Source organism: Rutidosis leptorrhynchoides, chromosome 2, assembly GCF_046630445.1.
Source record: "Rutidosis leptorrhynchoides isolate AG116_Rl617_1_P2 chromosome 2, CSIRO_AGI_Rlap_v1, whole genome shotgun sequence".
NCBI lineage: Eukaryota > Viridiplantae > Streptophyta > Magnoliopsida > Asterales > Asteraceae > Rutidosis > Rutidosis leptorrhynchoides.
Window position 1 is genome coordinate 433,030,548 of NC_092334.1, and position 22,825 is coordinate 433,053,372.

The 22,825-nt window shown below is 32.7% G+C and overlaps 1 pseudogene; it reads left to right on the plus strand.

Moving 5' to 3' along the window:
- Positions 1-4,304: 4,304 nt before the first annotated feature.
- LOC139889223 (formin-like protein 12) overlaps positions 4,305-22,825 on the plus strand; it is a 131,694-nt pseudogene continuing 113,173 nt past the window's right edge.

The window sequence follows — 22,825 nt, forward strand, 5'->3', positions numbered from 1 at the left end:
TAAATGTTGTTAACCCAATGTTTATAATATCAAATGAGATTTTAAATTATTATATTATCATGATATTATCATGTATGAATATCTCTTAATATGATATATATACATTAAATGTCTTTACAACGATAATCGTTACATATATGTCTCGTTTAAAAATCATTAAGTTAGTAGTCTTGTTTTTACATATGTAGTTCATTGTTAATATACTTAATGATATGTTTAATTATCATAGTATCATTTTAACTATATATATATCCATATATATGTCATCATATAGTTTTTACAAGTTTTAACGTTCGTGAGTCACCGGTCAACTTGGGTGGTCAATTGTCTATATGAAACATATTTCAATTAATCAAGTCTTAACAAGTTTGATTGCTTAACATGTTGGAAATATTTAATCATGTAAATATCAATCTCAATTAATATATATAAACATGGAAAAGTTCGGGTCACTACAAAACGCCCAGCCCAGTTTTCTGCCTTCTTTTAAATATGTACAACCAAAACCCCACTTCAAGTATATTAACTACACCTATGTACACTACAAATAAATGAGTCTTACAGTAATGGAAGAAGAAATGACTTCTTTACACAAAAACAACACTTGGGAACTTGTTGAAAAACCAAAAGGTCAAAAGCTTGTAGACTGCAAGTGGATTTTCAAATTGAAAGAAGGTGTAGAACACCCTAGATATAAGGCTATGTTGGTTGCAAAAGGTTTCACTCAAAGAGAAGGTATAGACTACAATGAAGTTTTCTCTCCTGTAGTTAAACATAGTTCAATAAGAGTGATATTAGCTTTAACAGCACAATTCAACCTAGAGTTAGAATAGCTTGATGTTAAAACAGCTTTTCTACATGGTGATTTGGAAGAAACAATCTACATGAAGCAACCAAAAGGGTTTGAAGTGCAGAAGGGTAATACTGAATTGGTGTGTTTGTTAAAAAGATCACTTTATGGACTGAAACAGTCACCAAGACAATGGTATAAACGATTTGATTTGTACATGATTGAGCTAGGATTCAGCAGAAGTGCTTATGATAATTGTGTCTACTTCAAATGTTACAATAAAGATCAGTTTATATATCTGCTGCTGTATGTAGATGATATGCTAATTGCTTGCAAAGATAAGTCAGAAATTGAATCTACAAAGTTATTATTAAAAGCTGAATTTGACATGAAAGAATTAGGTGAAGCAAAGAAAATTTTGGGCATTGAAATTTCAAGAAACAGGTCTAAAGGATGGTTAAAGTTAACTCAACAAGGCTATATGTCCAAAATACTTGACAAATATGGTTTTGGTCAAGTCAAACATGTGTCTACCCCTTTAGCTCAACATTTTAAGTTATCCAAAGGTGACTGTGTAGAAACTACAGAAGAAGTTGAAAGGATGAAAAGTATACCATATTCAGGTGTGGTTGGTAGTCTTATGTACATTATGGTCTGTACCAGGCCAAACATAGCTCAATCTGTTAGTGTTGTGAGCAGATACTTAGTCAATCCAGGTAAGAAACATTGGGATGCAGTAAGATGGATAATGAGGTACATTAAAGGTACTACAGATGTAGGACTGATATACCACAGGGCTGAGTCAAATGAAACTTATGTAGAAGGGTTTGTTGATTCAGATCATGGTGGAGACAGAGACAAGTGCAGATCATTAAGTGGTTATGTGTTTAAACTGTTTAACTGTACAGTAAGTTGGAAAGCATCACTGCAGCATATAGTGGCCTTATCCTCTACATAAGCTGAATATATAGCTCTTACTGAAGCAATAAAAGAAGCTATATGGATGAAAGGGTTTGTTACTGAATTAGGATTAAGTAATCCTATTGCTGCAGTTTACTGTGATAATCAAAGTGCTCTGCATCTTTCCAAAAATCCAATGTTTCATGAAAGAACAAAGCATATAGATATTAGATTGCATTTTATTAGAGATGTAATTGAAGCAGGTACTGTAGAAGTTCTGAAAGTTCATACTTCTGAAAATCCTGCTGATATGCTTACAAAATCATTACCTGGTACTAAGTTCAAAGGGTGTTTGGAGATTCTTGATATTAAGTGATAATTGTCACTTTAAGGTGGAGATTGTGAAGTATAAGGGTGTAAACTGACAATTCTCACAGATGAGTTTAGGGTGTTTTCTGTAAACGACTAAAAGAATAAGGGTTGATGTGAACAAGTTCTAGTTTTCATTAACAGAATCCAATTCAAATTCGTTATTGAGTATCGGCCAAGTTGTGTTTGATCTCCAAGCAACCGACATTCGATTATCTGTATAAATAGATAGGTTAATCGATAGTTTAGTTAAGTTTTACGAATCGTTTTTGTTTCTGTCTCAATAGTTAATTGTAATCAGTTTGTTTTCCGATTTGTAATTCGATTAATAAGAACATCAAAGTTGATTTTTGCTTAAATTTGATTCAATTAATCTGTGAAATCGTTCAATTGTTTTTTCAACATAACCATTGGTATTATATCTTTGTAATAAGTTGATTCACTCCTAGAGAACCCACAGAGTTGTGAATATGTACTTCGAATTGTCCTTTGGTTAATAAAATTCAGCTTTTCAACAAATAAAAATACACAATCTGATAATGAACCGTAAAGGTTGCACATTTGCTTGTTTGAAAAAAAAAAACGTACCTCACCTCTACCGGTGCAATAAGCAACTCCGTTAAAGAAGAAAAACAGGACATTTGAGCCAATCTCACCAGACCATTTGTGGAGCTTCTTTTCAGTGGCTAGACCACCACTGAACTGGTTTGCAGCCCAAAGAGCAGTTGCAGCGTTACTATTTCCACCACCAAGCTCGGTCTCCGTTATCCGTTAGATCTCTTTTATCAACGTGAACTTGCCCAATAATCATATTAACAAATATACAACGATGAATTTGAGGTAGATCGACGATTTTTAGTGCATGCTTGACAAAAATACGTTTATATACATTCTTATATATAATTAATGCCTTAAATTTGATTAGAAAAACAATATTCTTCTGATAATGTAAATCATTTGAATTAAAATAGTTTTAATTGCTTTCAAGATGTTTAAGTTGTTCAAAATGATGGAACAATATTTATTTGACCCATTTATAAACAAATGGGTCAAAATTGTCTAGTCAGTGGACTTCTCATTTATAGGTGTATGTATACTCATAGGAACAAAACCAGAGTGGCAGGCAATGACAGAACTTGAAGTTTCTGACTAGGAGAGCGAACATTAAATTTTTTATAGTATAGTACTTAAGCAAAATAAGCATCATCACAGTCATATATATGCGATAATAAAAATCATTACAACTCGGCTCGACAACCTTTAAGCATTTTATTTTCGTCGATAAATTATTCAGAATTAAACTTTTCACCAATTTCTCGTTCAATATAAACCACCAAATTATCCGCTAGAAAGTCATTGGACATCATATTTCCAAATGAAATCACTATGTACATATGCAAGAAAAAAAAAAAAAAAAACTTAAAGATGAAACTTGCAATATGCTCAAAAAGTTAACTTGAAATGTTAATTTTAACATGTTACTATTTAACAATGTTATTTGTCCCTCAAAAATTAGCTTCAAGACCCGTCATTGTGTGAACCTGGGATGCACCAACAATTTGACTTTCTTTATTTTATTTTATCTTCCACATCTCAACATTCACGTCTCATTTGAGAACGGATTGTGCAAATCAGATACAGTAGCTTTATGATTTACAACTTTCTATAAATAACCGAAAAATAATATAACATTAAATTAAATAAAAAGAAATAGAAAGGGAGATGATATCTTCAACATTCATTTTACTTGTTCCACCACAATTTAAAACTTTTTTCCTTAAATATCCTTCAATAAATTATAATAAAAAGTTTTAAACAATTTGTGTTAGCTTTTCATTAAGGGCAGTTTAGTCAATTATGGTGAAACAAGTAAAATGGGTGGTGAAAATATCATCTCCCACAAATAAGAAAAGGTCAAACTAGTCCAAATCCAGAATTTATACAACAGTCCAAACATGAACACACCTTTGACAACAACATACTCCAACAAAATTAACAATATTTCGCATTTGATGGTCCAAAATATTGTGAAATTTGGTAATAAAGTTGAGTCTACGATTCTTGTTCCTTTTCCAACACTTTTCTCTCCATGTAAATCATCAAAACGTGCAGAAAACCACCATGCCCTTCTTCTAATCTCCATATCCCCTTCCCCCAAACCCCATCTCTTTAACTGTAACTAGACATTCATTTATTTTTCAACTCAGCTGACCTAATCTATGTACCTAATTCACCAGTTTAACTATTATAATTCAAATTCAACACTTGTGCAAATTGGTAGGTGTAAATTATTAGTTTTTTGTATATTTAGTCAACATTTGGTTGAAAGAAATTGACTAGAGATTAAAATTTTGGATCCGGTTCAGGAGCGTAACAGCGCCATTAAATGGCGCTGTTCAAACGTTTCTTCTACCGGAAGCCGTCGGATCGGTTGCTTGAGATTTCCGAGAGGGTTTACGGTATGCATCTATTGTTTGTACCTTTACTTCACAGTTTTTCTTATTTTTGAAGAAAATGCTTTATTTTTTCCTGAGTTGCAGCTAATTATTTGGAGATTATTTCCTGTTATTTATTTAAACTTGAATTCAGTTACATTTGTAGCTGTGTTTGTGAAATTGTTGACTATATCGGACTTGAAATTTTGGGGAACTAATGCTAATTAGTATTACAGTAGTATTTAATATTTATACATTTGGTAATAATGTGAAGTAGATTAATTGCGATATTAGATATTAGGTTATAGAGTTACAGCATGTATTTACTTGAATTATCATTATGCATGTAGAAGGCCATTAGGAGAATTATAACCTTAAGTAAGGAGTATCAAATTATTGACATTTGAATTCCACGTTACTGTTGTGCTTGATGTTCCTTACTCTGCTAACAAAAAGTTAAACCCAAATATTTAAAATAGAAGAAATTATAATGGTTAGTGCTGCGGTAACATGAATTTTGTTACATTTACATCTTTTAAGGGTAACATTAACAATCTTGCAAGTTTAATTTGCAGTTTTTGATTGCTGCTTCTCGACTGAAGTACTTGAAGAAGATGACTATAAGATTTATTTGGGTGGGATTGTGGCTGAACTCCAGGACTACTATCCCGATTCTTCTTTCATGGTTTTTAGCTTTAGAGATGGCGAAAAAAGGACCCAAATTTCCGACATATTATCTCAATTCGATATGACGGTTATGGAGTACCCTCGGCAATACCAAGGGTGTCCAATGTTACTATTAGACAGAAGACTATTCTAGAAGACATATATTCTGTAATCTTTGTATTTTGGCATGTGAATATTTGATTGAATAGATAATTAGCAATGTATATCTTTTCCATACTTATAGGATTGTTAGCTCCAAGATGACAGCAAATTGTAAGCATATATACGGATGTATTGTGAGGAATTAAACACAACAGTTTACCTTCTTTCACAAAGCTCAAGGAGTAATTGCTTCGGTGCAAGGCTAATGTTACGAGTATAAGTTTTTACGACCCATATGGTTGTATTTGTGTGTGTAATGCCTCATTTAGTGTCTCTGCCTTGCTCAATGATCGGGTGAAAAATATATAGGAATTAAATTGCGATCAACCACTTTACATTAAAAATCGGCTTCTTCAAATAATTAAATAAGTTTTATTAGATACGATAGCAAGGCAGAAGTATGAATCAACAAATTGATTATTGAATTGATATTAATAGTGACGTCATGTGCTGGCTAGACATTGATCTATCTAAATAACAACATAATAAGAGAATAAAGTCGGTGATGAACAATAAGGTGCAATCTCCGATTTAAAAATTGATATATTCCGTATAAAATAGAAAAGGTTATAGAACCGGAATTTAGAGTATTCAGAAAAACAGAGGAAGAAAAAAAAGTGAAGAAAATAATTTAAGAAAAGAATTAGAAGAGCAGAATAAAATTGACGAAGAAAAAGAAAAGAGTTTGTGAAGTGGTCATTAGAGGTATTAGAGATAACTTAGAGATCAAGTTATACTTGGAGAGAAAGTTAGAAATAAATATTGTATAGATATAGTTTCCATATTGTTGTATTTTATCTTTCTCTACAAGTTAAGTATTATAAATATGAATGAAATCAATCCTACAATGTGTGGAGAATTATTTTCTAATATGTATCAGCCTAATCGATCCTCAATCCTCAAGACCAATTAAATAAATTTCTTGTCTTTTCTTCTTTCTTATACGATCCTTATTTGCATATCCTTTTCTGCATCCATCCGACAATTAAATATTTGTTCTTATTTTCTTCAATCCAATTTTCTTAGTTTCTTCGTATACCAAATAACTCTCGTGGCTAAAGATTTTTCAAGTCTCTACTCTCCTACGTTTACATGTAATTACCAGTATCTCTCTCAAATAGAATCAACCATTTTTTTGTTTCCAATCCATAATATAATATAATGTCTTTTTATCCTTCGCATATGTGTACGCTGCTAGTAAACCTTTTTTTTTTCTATCAAAGCATCTCGCCACTGCACCAAGTTTTTTCTTTGTTTGACAAATTGTTTTTCCTAGCCTACGAAGAAATATATATATATATATATATATATATATATATATATATATATATATATATATATATATATATATATATATATATATATAGTGGACCAATCCATGGATAAGCACTAAATGAGGTACAAACTGGATAAGTAAAATTTCAAATTTTTTTTTTTTAAAAACGATCCTTTAATATGCAAATAGAAGAAAACGAAAAAATTTTATAAAGTTTTTTAACAAAATTGTTCGAAAATCGATGATGAATGGTAAACATCGATGATGAATGGTAAAAATTGATGATGAATGGTAAAATTAACCATTCAACTGGTTAATTTATCATTCATTTTTGTTCGCGATGAATGATAAAATTAATCAATGCTAAAAAAAAGCAGATGAATGGTTAATTTAACCATTCATCTGTTTATGATGAATGATAAAAAAACAGATGAATGGTTAATTTAACCATTCATCTGGTTTTTTTTAGCATTGATTAATTTTATCATTCATCGTAAACAAGATGAATGATAAATTAACCCGATGAATGGTTAATTTTACCATTCATCATCGATTTCTGAAAGATTTTGAACTTTTTTTTTATGAAAAAAATTGATTAGAGGTGCATTTTAATGCAGATTTATGAATGTAAAAAAAAATTCAAAAAAAAAAATTTTATTTTGCTTATCCCGTTTGTACTCCTTTTAAGCTTATTCATGGATCGTGCCCATATATATATATATATATATATATATATATATATATATATATATATATATATATATATATATATATATATATATATATATATATATATATATATATATATATATTGATCCCAATTTAATTATTGGCTGTTAATTCTCCACCCGATCATTGAGCAATCATAACCATGATCGTACACTTATTTTTGTCAAGCGGATTTTATCCAGAGATCGAGTCAGGCCCATATGTGTGTGCCGCCATCTCTACAGCGAGTCCGAGTCAGGCCCCCATGTGTGTGCCTCCGTCGCTACATCGAGACCGAGTCAGGCTATCTCTCTGCCGCCATCTCACACCGCTGACACATCTAACTTCTTTTTCTTATACTTTCTTCTTCTTTTTCTTCAATCTCAACTTTTTTCAATCTCTTTTCTCAAAAAAAAAAAAAAAAAAAAAAAAAAAAAAAAAAAAATCTTCTTTATTCTACTTTTTGTCTTGCTTAGTTTTATCCACCACCAGTGTCGTTAGGATAATCTTGGAAGAAGCACCATCTGACGTGCTCGGTTTGCACACCACTTGTGAAGTTAGGACAACCTTTGAAGAAGCAATATTTAGAGCCCGCATTATTCTCTATTCAAGTCTTTTTGCACCAAGCTTGAGTTGGTATTCCACCTCTTCGCTTGAGGGGGGTAATAGAGGTATTAAAGATAACTTAGGGATCAAGTTATACTTGGAGAGAAAGTTAGGAGTAAATATTGTATAGATATAGTTTCCATATTGTTGTATTTTATCTTTCTCTACAAGTTATGTATTATAAATGTGAATGAAATCAATCCGTGAGAAGAATTTTTTTCTAATAGTTACCATTAGAAATGATCCACCACTTTTTGAGATCTAGCGAAAGTTGGCTGTCACTAGCTGGTCAACAAAACGTGCTTCTAATGCATTGCGAAAGGGGAGGGTGGCCCGTGCTTGCGTTTATGATAGCAGCCCTTCTTTTGTTTAGAAAACAATATAACAGTGAACAAAAGACTCTTGAAATGGTGTATAAGCATATTAGATAGAATATACACGTATACATATACACGCCTATATTATCTGTATACATATGTCATTAGCAGTATATTATTATTGCCATAGATAGGTGATCTTGCATATCCATTCCAAACTTGTAGGATATGCTCGACATATTTTGTATCTATATAAACAGGCTATTGGCCAGAGAATAAATCATCGAACTTTACAGAAACTTACATGGTATCAGGCCAATAACTCTTCTTCTTTCTTACGTATTCCTCAATTCTTCTTCTCCAATTTCTCATTCAATGGCTGATCACAAATACCACCCTGCCTTTACTGTTTCTAACATCAAAAACCACATCCCTATTACACTAGAACTCAACAAATCACAATACACAACATGGGCAGAACTATTTAAAATTACCTGCACTGCATTTGATGTCATCGATCACATTAGCACTCCATCAGAATCATCTGATTCTACTATCTTTACCACCTCACCCACTTCAGATCCTGCAACCTGGAATCGCCTAGATGCAATTGTTCTCAATTGGATGTACGGAACCGTTTCCCTTGAAGTTCTAAATTCAATTTTCGAGTCTGGTTCAACAGCAGCAAAAACTTGGTCACGAATTCAAAACCTCTTTCAAGATAACCAAAGTTCGCGAGCTCTTTATCTTAATCAGCAATTCACCAACACCAAACTTGATAATTTCCCGAATGTATCCACTTATTGTCAAGAACTCAAATCAATTGCGGATCAATTAGCTAATGTTGATGACAAGGTATCCGATCCCAAGATGGTTCTGCAATTAATCGCAGGCCTGAATGAAAACTATGATATAATTGCTTCGCAATTGGCTCACATCTCGCCCTTACCTTCATTCTATCAGGCTAGATCGATGTTGCTTCTGGAAGAAGCTCGCAAACAGAAACAATCAACTCAATCTTCGTCATCCACAGATACGGCTCTAATCAGTACTACTGCTAATCTCGTATCCAACAAACCTGCCATTTCTGTGACTCAATCGCACCAATCATCTCGTGGAAATGGATATCGAGGTCGTGGATACAACAGGGGTAGCTATCGGGGACACAATTCGAATGCACGTGGCAGGGGTCGCAGTTACGCCCAATACACCAACCCTAATTGGGCCTCACAACCTCCATGGATTTGGCAACAGGCCCAACAGGCTCCTTGGAACTATCCTCCTCCTTGCCCATACCCAACAACTAACTGGACCAGGCTCGTCTCATCTCAACCAGGCTTATTGGGCTCCAGACCTTCGCAAGCTCACTCAGTTTCTTCAGAAACGTATATACCTCCTGATCTCGAGAGTGTTATGCACACAATGTCACTTCATCCACCTGAGGATACATGGTAGGATACGGGAGCGACTTCACACATGACTTCTAGCTCAGGTAATCTAAACTCTTATTCTCCTATATGTTTGTCTAAACAGGTGTTTGTTGGAAATGGCCAAACTATTCCAATCAAGGGTTTCGGTCACACTCTACTCCATTACCCTTCACGAACTATTTCCTTACGCAATATACTACATGTTCCTAATATAATTAAAAATCTTATACCTGTTCGACGTTTATCTATTGATAATAACATTTCTATGGAATTTGACCCTTTTGGTTTTACTGTAAAGGACTTCCCGAAGGGCAACCCCATCCTCAGATGTAATAGCCATGGCGATCTATATCCACTCACCACATCCATGCTCCGCCAAATAAAGGATCATCAAACCACATTTATTTCTTTACCATCCAACGTATGGCATCATCGTCTAGGACATCCGGGCTCTAATATTTTACGTTCTCATAGAAATAATAAGTTTATTCAATGTAATAAGACTATGTATTCTTCTATTTGTGAATCTTGCGTGTTTGGGAAACATATTAAATTGCCTTTTATTTCATCTACTTCTAATACTTTATTGCCCTTTGACATAATTCACAGTGATTTATGGACTTCACCTATTTTAAGCACCGGAGGACATCGTTATTATGTGATTATTCTTGATAATTTCTCAAATTACCTTTAGACCTTTCCAATAGGTAGCAAATCCGATGTCTATTCTATATTTCTAAAATTTAGTGCTTACATTGAAACCCAATTTGGCAAGTCCATCAAAACATTTCAATGTGACAATGGTACCGAATACAAAAACAAATCCTTTTACCAATTTTGTGCCACTAACGGCATGGATTTTCGTTTCTCATGTCCACACACTTCTTCTCAAAATGGAAAATCTGAAAGAAAAATACGGGCAATAAATAATATAATACGGACGTTACTATCTCATGCATCCATACCACCTTCTTTCTGGCATCACGCACTACAAATGGCTACTTATATCTTAAATATTCTCCCATCTCGTCTCTTGAAATTTCAATCTCCAACATAAATCCTCTACTCTAGAAATCCCTCATATGATCATCTTCGGATATTCAGATGTCTATGTTATCCGCTCTTCCCCTCCACCACCATAAATAAAATTCAACCCCGATCCACTCCATGTGTCTTTCTCGGATATCCACACAATCATCGTGGATATAAATGTTATGATATAAAAACAAAGAAAATAATCATTTCACGTCATGTTTTGTTTGACGAAAACAAGTTTCCTTTTGCTCAAATCTCTTCATCGCCACCTTTCACCTATACATTTCCTCAAGAACCACTTAATCCTATATTTGTTCATACCCCTATGACACAAACCACTACTAATTCTACATCCCCTCTCACCACTCATCAGTCTAATACAGGGCCTCCATCACCTACAAGCCTTAAATGTCCCATTCATATTGATTATAAACGTTCCATATTAATTGATTTCGTTGCGAGGTTTTGACCTCTATATGAGACGTTTTTCAAAGACTGCATTCATTTTTAAAACAACCATAACCTTTATTTTATCTATAAAGTTTTAAAAAGCATTACGTAGATTATCAAATAATGATAATCTAAAATATACCATTTACACACGACCATTACATAATGGTTTACAATAAGAATATATTACATCAAAAATAAGTTTCTTGAATGCAGTTTTTACATAATATCATACAATCATGGACTCCAAATCTTGTCCTTATTTTAGTATGCAACAGCGGAAGCTCTTAATAATCACCTGAGAATAAACATGCTTTAAACGTCAACAAAAATGTTAGTGAGTTATAGGTTTAACCTATATATTTATCAATCGAAATAATAGACCACAAGATTTCATATTTCAATACATCCCATACATAGAGATAAAAATCATTCATACGGTGAACACCTGGTAACCGACATTAACAAGATGCATATAGAATATCCTCATCATTCCGGGACACCCATCGGACATGATAATTTCGAAGTACTAAAGCATTCCAAATTCCAGAATGGGGCTTGTTGGGCCCGATAGATCTATCTTTAGGATTCGCGTCAAATTGGGGGTCTGTTCCCAAATTCTTAGGCTACCAAGCTAAAAAGGGGCATATTCGGCTTTGATCATTCACCCATATAAAGTAGTTTCATTTACTTGTGTCTATTTCGTAAAATATTTATAAATTTGCATGTATTCTCATCCCAAAATATTAGATTTTAAAAGTGGGACTATAACTCACTTTCACAGATTTTTACTTCGTCGGGAAGTAAGACTTGGCCACTGGTCGATTCACAAACCTATAACAAATATGTACATATATATCAAAATATGTTCAAAATATATTTACAAAATTTTTAATACGTTTTAATGTTTTAAGTTTATTAAGTCAGCTGTCCTCGTTAGTAACCTACAACTAGTTGTCCATAGTTAGATGTACAGAAAATAAATCGATATATATTATATTGAATCAATCCACGACCCAGTGTATATACGTATCAGGCTAGATCACAACTCAAAGTATATATATTTTTGGAATCAACCTCGACCCTGTATAGCTAACTCCAACATTACTGCATATAGAGTGTCTATGGTTGTTCCAAATAACATATATACATGGGTCGATATGATATGTCAAAACATTTGCATACGTGTCTATGGTATCCCAAGATTACATAATATATTAGAATATATGTATAATACAATATGAATTAGCTAGGATATGATTAATATAGATTTGTTACCAATTTTCACGTAGCTACAACAAGCAAAAATATCCAATCTTGTTTTACCCATAACTTCTTCGTTTTAAATCCGTTTTGAGTGAATCCAATTGCTATGGTTTCATATTGAACTTAAGTTTATGAATCTATACATAAAAAGTATAAGTTTATAGTCAAAAATATAGGTTACAAGTCGTTTTTGTAAAGGTAGTCATTTCAGTCGAAAGAACGACGTCTAAATGACCATTTTGGAAAACATACTTCCACTTTGAGTTTAACCATGATTTTTGGATAGAGTTTCAAATTCATAAGAAAAATCATTTTCCCAGAAGAACAACTTTTAAATCAAAGTTTATCATAGTTTTTAATTAACTAACCCAAAACAGCCAGCGGTGTTACTACGACGGCGTATATCCGGTTTTACAGTGTTTTTCGTGTTTTCCTGTTTTAAATCATTAAGTTAGCATATAATATAGATATAGAACATGTGTTTATTTGATTTTAAAAGTCAAGTTAGAAGGATTAACTTTTATTTGCGAACAAGTTTAGAATTAACTAAACTATGTTCTAGTGATTTCAAGTTTAAACCTTCGAATAAGGTAGTTTTATATATATGAATCGAATGATGTTATGAACATCATTACTACCTCAAGTTTTGTGGATAAACCTACTGGAAATGAGAAAAATAGATCTAGCTTCAAAGGATCCTTGGATGGCTTGAAAGTTCTTGAAGCAGAATCATGACACGAAAATAAGTTCAAGTAAGATTTCCACTCGAAATAAGATTGTTATAGTTATAGAAATTGAATCAAAGTTTGAATATGAGTATTACCTTGTATTAGAAAGATATCTTACTGTAAATAAGAAAGATTTCTTGAGGTTGGATGATCACTTTACAAGATTGGAAGTAAGCTAGCAAACTTGGAAGTATTCTTGATTTTATGAAACTAGAACTTATAGAATTTATGAAGAACACTTAGAACTTGAAGATAGAACCTGAGAGAGATCAATTAGATGAAGAAAATTGAAGAATGAAAGTGTTTGTAGGTATTTTTGGTCGTTGGTATATGGATTAGATATAAAGGATGTGTAATTTTGTTTACATGTAAATAAGTCATGAATGATTACTAATATTTTTGTAATTTTATGAGATATTTCATGCTAGTTGCCAAATGATGGTTCCCACATGTGGTAGGTGACTCACATGGGCTGCTAATAGCTGATCATTAAAGTGTATATACCAATAGTAAATACATTTAGAAGCTGTGTATTGTACGAGTACGAATACGGGTGCATACGAGTAGAATTGTTGATGAAACTGAACGAGGATGTAATTGTAAGCATTTTTGTTAAGTAGAAGTATTTTGATAAGTGTCTTGAAGTCTTTCAAAAGTGTATGAATACATATTAAAACACTACATGTATATACATTTTAACTGAGTCGTTAAGTCATCGTTAGTCGTTACATGTAAGTGTTGTTTTGAAACCTTTAGGTTAACGATTTTGTTAAGTGTTGTTAACCCATTGTTTATTATATCAAATGAGATGTTAAATTATTACATTATCATGATATTATGATGTATTAATATATCTTAATATGATATATATATACAATTAAATTTCGTTACAACGATAATCGTTACATATATGCCTCGTTTCGAAATCATTAAGTTAGTAGTCTTGTTTTTACATATGTAGTTCATTGTTAATATACTTAATGATATGTTTACTTATCATAATACCATGTTAACTATATATATATATATATATATATATATATATATATATATATATATATATATATATATATATATATATATATATATATATATATATATATATATATATCCATATATATGACATCATATAGTTTTTACAAGTTTTAACGTTCGTGAATCACCGGTCAACTTGGGTGGTCAATTGTCTATATGAAACCTATTTCAATTAATTACGTCTTAACAAGTTTGATTGCTTAATATGTTGGAAACACTTAATCATATAAATATCAATTTTATTTAATATATATAAACATGGAAAAGTTCGGGTCACTACAGTACCTACCCGTTAAATAAATTTCGTCCCGAAATTTTAAGCAGTTGGAGGTGTTGACGTATCTTTTAGAAATAAGTGCGGGTATTTCTTTTTCATCTGATCTTCTTGTTCCCAGGTGAACTCGGGTCCTCTACGAGCATTCCATCGAACCTTAACAATTGGTATCTTGTTTTGCTTAAGTATTTTAACCTCATGATCCATTATTTTGACGGGTTCTTCGATGAATTGAAGTTTTTCGTTGATTTGGATTTCGTCAAACGGAATAGTGAGATATTCTTTAGCAAAAAATTTCTTCAAATTCGACACGTGGAAAGTGTTATGTACAGCCGCGAGTTGTTGAGGTAACTCAAGTCGGTAAGCTACTGGTCCGACACGATCAATAATCTTGAATGGTCCAATATACCTTGGATTTAATTTCCCTCGTTTACCAAATCGAACAACGCCTTTCCAAGGTGCAACTTTAAGCATGACCATTTCTCCAATTTCAAATTCTATATCTTTTCTTTTAATGTCAGCGTAGCTCTTTTGTCGACTTTGGGCGATTTTCAGCCGTTGTTGAATTTGGATGATCTTCTCGGTAGGTTCTTGTATTATCTCCGGACCTGTAATCTGTCTATCCCCCACTTCACTCCAACAAATCGGAGACCTGCACTTTCTACCATAAAGTGCTTCAAACGGCGCCATCTCAATGCTTGAATGGTAGCTGTTGTTGTAGGAAAATTCTGCTAACGGTAGATGTCGATCCCAACTATTTCCGAAATCAATAACACATGCTCGTAGCATGTCTTCAAGCGTTTGTATCGTCCTGTAGCTCTGCCCATCAGTTTGTGGATGATAGGCAGTACTCATGTCTAGACGAGTTCCTAATGCTTGCTGTAATGTCTGCCAGAATCTTGAAATAATTCTGCCATCCCTATCAGAGATAATAGAGATTAGTATTCCATGTCTGGAGACGACTTCCTTCAAATACAGTCATGCTAATTTCTCCATCTTGTCATCTTCTCTTATTGGCAGGAAGTGTGCTGATTTGGTGAGACGATCAACTATTACCCAAATAGTATCAAAACCACTTGCAGTCCTTGGCAATTTAGTGATGAAATCCATGGTGATGTTTTCCCATTTCTATTCCGGGATTTCGGGTTGTTGAAGTAGACCTGATGGTTTCTGATGCTCAGCTTTGACCTTAGAACACGTCAAACATTCCCCTACGTATTTAGCAACATCGGCTTTCATACCTGGCCACCAAAAATGTTTCTTAAGATCCTTGTACATCTTTCCCTTTCCAGGATGTATTGAGTATCTGGTTTTATGAGCTTCTCTAAGTACCATTTCTCTCATATCTCCAAATTTTGGTACCCAAATTCTTTCAGCCCTATACCGGGTTCCATCTTCCCGAATATTAAGATGCTTCTCCGATCCTTTGGGTATTTCATCCCTTAAGTTTCCCTCTTTTAAAACTTCTTATTGCGCCTCCTTTATTTGAGTAGTAAGGTTAGTGTGAATCATTATATTCATAGCTTTTACTCGAATAGGTTCCCTGTCCTTTCTGCTCAAAGCGTCGGCTACCACATTTGCCTTCCCCGGGTGGTAACGAATCTCAAAGTCATAATCATTCAACAATTCAATCCATCTGCGCTGCCTCATGTTCAGTTGTTTCTGATTAAATATGTATTGAAGACTTTTGTAGTCGGTATATATAATACTTTTGAACCCATATAAGTATTGCCTCCAAGTCTTTAATGCAAAAACAACCGCGCCTAATTCCAAATCATGCGACGTATAATCTGCTCGTGAATCTTCAATTGTCTAGACACATAAGCAATTACCTTCGTTCGTTGCATTAATACACAACCGAGACCTTGCTTTGAGGCGTCACAATATATCACAAAATCATTATTCCCTTCAGGTAATGATAATATAGGTGCCGTAGTTAACTTTTTCTTCAACAATTGAAATGCTTTCTCTTGTTCATTCTTCCATTCAAATTTCTTCCCTTTATGCGTTAATGCAGTCAAGGGTTTTGCTTTTTTGGAAAAATCTTGGATGAATCTCCTGTAATAACCAGCTAGCCCTAAAAATTGGCGTATGTGTTTCGGAGTTTTCGGGGTTTCTCACTTTTCAACGGTTTCAATCTTTGCTGGATCCACCTGAATACCTTCTTTGTTCACTATATGACCGAGGAATTGAACTTCTCCCAACCAAAATGCACACTTTGAAAATTTAGCGTACAGTTTTTCTTTCTTTAACAACTCTAGCACTTTTCTCAAATGTTCTTTGTGCTCTTGATCATTCTTCGAGTAAATAAGTATGTCATTGATGAAGACAATGACAAACTTGTCAAGATATGGTCCACACACTCGGTTCATGAGGTCCATGAACACAGCTGGTGCGTTAGTCAATCCAAACGGCATAACCATAAACTCGTAATGACCGTAACGCGTCCTAAAAGCAGTCTTCGGAATGTCATCCTCCTTCACCCACATTTGGTGATACCCAGAACGTAAATCAATCTTCAAATAAATCGACGAGCCTTGTAGTTGATCAAATAAATTGTCGATTCTCAATAATGGGTAACGGTTCTTGATGGTAAGTTTGTTCAACTCTCGGTAGTCGATACATAACCTTAATGTACCATATTTCTTCTTGACAAACAGAATAGGAGCTCCCCATGGTGATGTACTTGGTCGAATGAAACCACGCTCTAAAAGTTCCTGTAATTGACTTTGTAATTCTTTCATTTCGCTGAATGCGAGTCTGTATGGAGCACGAGCTATTGGTGCAGCTCCTGGTACAAGGTCGATTTGAAATTCAACGGATCGATGTGGGGGTAATCCCGGTAATTCTTTCGGAAATACATCGGGAAATTCTTTTGCGACGGGAACATCACTGATGTTCTTTTCTTCAGGTTTAACTTCCTCGATGTGTGCTAGAATGATGTAACAACCTTTTCTTATTAGTTTTTGCGCCTTCAAACTACTAATAAGATTTAATTTCGCGTTGTTCTTTTCTCCGTACACCATTAAAGGTTTTCCCTTTTCACGCATAATGCGAATCGCATTTTTGTAACAAACAACCTCTGCTCTCACCTTTTTTAACCAGTCCATGCCAATTATTACATCAAAACTCCCTAACTCGACTGGTATTAAATCAATTTTAAACGTTTCATCTCCCAGTTTAATTTATCTATCCCGACATATATTATCTTCTGAAATTCGAGTAAAAATTTACTATCCAAAGGCGTCAATGTGCAACTTAACTTAGCACAAAAATCTCTACTCATATAGTGAAATGTCCCGTTCATATTGATTATAAACGTTCCATATTAATTGATTTCGTCGCGAGGTTTTGACCTCTATATGAGACGTTTTTCAAAGACTGCATTCATTTTTAAAACAACCATAACCTTTATTTTATCGATAAAGGTTTAAAAGCATTACGTAGATTATCAAATAATGATAATCTAAAATATACCGTTTACACACGACCATTACATAATGGTTTACAATAAGAATATATTACATCAAAAATAAGTTTCTTGAATGCAGTTTTTACATAATATCATACAAGCATGGACTCCAAATCTTGTCCTTATTTTAGTATGCAACAGCGGAAGCTCTTAATAATCACCTGAGAATAAACATGCTTAAAACGTCAACAAAAATGTTGGTGAATTATAGGTTTAACCTATATATTATCAAATCATAATAATAGACCACAAGATTTCATATTTCAATATACATCCCATACATAGAGATAAAAATCATTCATATGGTGAACACCTGGTAACCGACATTAACAAGATGCATATATATAAGAATATCCCCATTATTCCGGGACACCCTTCGGATATGATATAAATTTCGAAGTACTAAAGCATCCGGTACTTTGGATGGGGTTTGTTAGGCCCAATAGATCTATCTTTAGGATTCGCGTCAATTAGGGTGTCTTTTCCCTAATTCTTAGATTACCAGACTTAATAAAAAGGGGCATATTCGATTTCGATAATTCAACCATAGAATGTAGTTTCACGTACTTGTGTCTATTTTGTAAATCATTTATAAAACCTGCATGTATTCTCATCCTAAAAATATTATATTTTAAAAGTGAGACTATAACTCACTTTTACAGATTTTTACTTCGTCGGGAAGTAAGACTTGGCCACTGGTCGATTCACGAACCTATAACAAATATGTACATATATATCAAAGTATGTTCAAAATATATTTACAACATTTTTAATACGTTTTACTTTTTAAGTTTATTAAGTTAGTTGTCCTTGTTAGTAACCTACAACTAGTTGTCCATAATTAGATGTACAGAAATAAATCGATATATATATTATCTTGAATCAATCCACGACCCAGTGTATACACGTCTCAGGCTAGATCACAACTCAAACTATATATATTTTTGGAATCAACCTCAACCCTGTATAGCTAACTCCAACATTACTGCATATAGAGTGTCTATGGTTGTTCCAAATACTATATATAGATGGGTCGATATGATATGTCAAAACATTTGTATACATGTCTATGGCATCTCAAGATTACATAATATATTAGAATACATGTATAATACAATATAAGTTATCTAGGATATGATTAATATAGATTTGTTACCAATTTTCACGTAGCTACAACAAGCAAAAATAACCAATCTTGTTTTACCCATAACTTCTTCATTTTAAATCCGTTTTGAGTGAATCAAATTGCTATGGTTTCATATTGAACTTAACTTTATGAATCTATATAGAAAAAGTAAAAGTTTATAGTCAGAATTACAGGTTACAAGTCATTTTTGTAAAGGTAGTCATTTCAGTCGAAAGAACGCCGTCTAGATGACCATTTTGGAAAACATACTTCCACTTTGAGTTTAACCATGATTTTTGAATATAGTTTCATGTTCATAAGAAAAATTATTTTCCCAGAAGAACAACTTTTAAATCAAAGTTTATCATAGTTTTTAATTATCCAAACCAAAACAGCCTCCGGTTTCACTACGACAGCGTATATCCGATTTTATGGTGTTCATCGTGTTTCTAGGTTTTAAATCATTAAATTAGCATATCATATAGATATAGAACATGTGTTTAGTTGATTTTAAAAGTCAAGTTAGAAGGATTAACTTTTGTTTGCGAACAAGTTTAGAATTAACTAAACTATGTTCTAGTGATTACAAGTTTAAACCTTCGAATAAGATAGCTTTATATGTATGAATCGAATGATGTTATGAACATCATTACTACCTCAAGTTTTCTGGATAAAACCACTGGAAATGAGAAAAATGGATCTAGCTTCAAAGGATCCTGGATGGCTTGAAAGTTCTTGAAACATAATCATGACACGAAAACAGTTCAAGTAAGATTTTCACTCGAAATAAGATTGTTATAGTTGTAGAAATTGAATCAAAGTTTGAATATGAATATTACCTTGAATTAGAAAGATAACCTACTATAAATAACAAATGTTCCTTGATCTTAGATGATTACTTGGAATGGATTAGAAAGCTTGGAAGTAGACTTACAAACTTGGAAGTATTCTTGATTTTTATGAAACTATACTTATGGAATTTATGAAGAACACTTAGAACTTGAAGATAGAACTTGAGAGAGATCACTTACATGAAGAAAATTGAAGAATGAAAGTGTTTGTAGGTGTTTTTGGTCGTTGGCATATGGATTAGATATAAAGGATGTGTAATTTTGTTTTCATGTAAATAAGTCATGAATGATTACTCATATTTTTGTAATTTTATGAGATATTTCATGCTAGTTGCCAAATGATGGTTCCCACATGTGTTAGGTGACTCACATGGGCTGCTAAGAGCTGATAATTAGAGTTTATATACCAATAGTACATACATCTAAAGCTGTGTATTGTACGAGTACGAATACGGGTGCATACGAGTAGAATTGTTGATGAAACTGAACGAGGATGTAATTGTAAGCATTTTTGTTAAGTAGAAGTATTTTGATATGTGTCTTGAAGTCTTTCAAAAGTGTAAGAATATATATCAAAACACAACATGTATATACATTCTAATGGAGTCGTTAAGTCTTCGTTAGTCGTTACATGTAAGTGTTATTTTGAAACCTTTAAGTTAACGATCTCAATTAATGTTGTTAACCCAATGTTTATTATATCAAATGAGATGTTAAATTATTATATTATCATGATATTATGATGTATGAATATCTCTTAATATGATATATACATTAAAATATCGTTACAACGATAATCGTTACATATAAGTCTCGTTTCGTAATTCTTGGGTTATTAGTCTTGTTTTTACATATGTCGGTCATTGTTAACACACTTAATGATATATTTAAATATAATTTTATCATGTTAAATATAGTGTATCAATATCTTATTATGATACATATGTATTTAGTAGACGTTATCATAACGATAATCGTTATATATATCATTTCGAGTTTCTTAACTTAGTAATCTCATTTCTTATGTATATCACACATTGTTAATATACTTAGTACGATACTTACTCATCATAATCTTATGTCAACCATATATATATGTCTATATATATACCACAACATGTAGTTTTTACAATTTTGTAACGTTCGTGAATCGCCGGTCAACATGGGTGATCAATTGTCTATATGAAACTTATTTCATTTAATCAAGTCTTAACAAGTTTGATTGCTTAACACGTTGGAAACATTTAGTCATGTAAATATCAATCTCAATTAATATATATAAACATGGAAAAGTTCGGGTCACTACAGTACCTACCCGTTAAATAAATTTCGTCCCGAAATTTTAAGCTGTTGAAGGTGTTGACGAATCTTTTAGAAATAGATGCGGGTATTTCTTCTTCATCTAATCTTCACGCTCCCATGTGAACTCGGGTCCTCTACGAGCATTCCATTGAATCTTAACAATCGGTATCTTGTTTTGCTTAAGTCTCTTAACCTCACGATCCATTATTTCGACGGGTTCTTGTAGTGACCCGAACTTTTCCATGTTTATATATATTAATTGAGATTGATATTTACATGATTAAATGTTTCCAACATGTTAAGCAATCAAACTTGTTAAGACTTGATTAATTGAAATATGTTTCATATAGACAATTGACCACCCAAGTTGACCGGCGATTCACGAACGTTAAAACTTGTAAAAACGACATGATGATATATATATGGGTATACATATGGTTAACATGAGATTATGATAAGTAAGTATCTCCATAAGTATATTAACAATGAGTTATATACATATAAACAAGACTACTAACTTAAGAATTTCGAAACGAGACATATATGTAACGATTATCATTGTAACGACATTTAAATGTATATATATCATATTAAGATATATTAATATATCATAATATCATGATAATATAATAATTTAACATCTCATTAGATATAATAAACAATGGGTTAACAACATTAATTGAGATCGTTAACTTAAAGGTTTCAAAACAACACTTACATGTAACGACTAACGATGACTTAACGACTCAGTTAAAATGTATATACATGTAGTGTATTTAGATGTATTAAAATACTTTTGGAAGACTTCAAGACATATATCAAAACACTCATACTTAACGAAAATGGTTACAGTTACTTTTCCATTCTTTTCTTTCATCAAGAATTCTAGTCGTATTCTTACCCGTATTATACACAGCTTCAAAACGTACTTACTATGAGTATATACCAATAGGAACTAGCATGGGATTCCACTCTTGATTATGTCATGTATGACTAATCAATTTTAACTTCTACCATGAGCTAGTCAACTAACTAGAACTCCTTTTAACCCCACTCACCACTCACCAATTACCACTCATCATTCACTCCGTTTCACTTCCAATTCTCTTTCTAATTCTCTCTCAACACACTCACACTATTATGAACATATTTTTCCAGTAGTTAATCATCATCTTCATCAAAAATCACTTCAAGAATCAAGCTATAATCATCATAGGAAGAACACTTCAAGAACACTTCAAAAATCCCTTCAAGTTTACTAATTTACTTCCAAGCTTTCTAATCCATTCCAAGTAATTATCTAAGATCAAGAAACCTTTATTATATATAGTAGGTTATCTTTCTTATTCAAGGTAATATTCATATTCAAACTTTGATTCAATTTCTATAACTATAAACTATCTTAATTCGAGTAAAAATCTTACTTGAACTTGTTTTTGTGTCATGATCCTACTTCAAGAACTTTCAAGCCATCCAAGATCCTTTGAAGCTAGATCATTTCTTGTCACTTCCAGTAGGTTTACCTACTAAACTTGAGGTAGTAATGATGTTCATAACATCATTCGATTCATATATATAAAACTATCTTATTCGAAGGTTCAAACTCGTAATCACTAGAACATAGTTT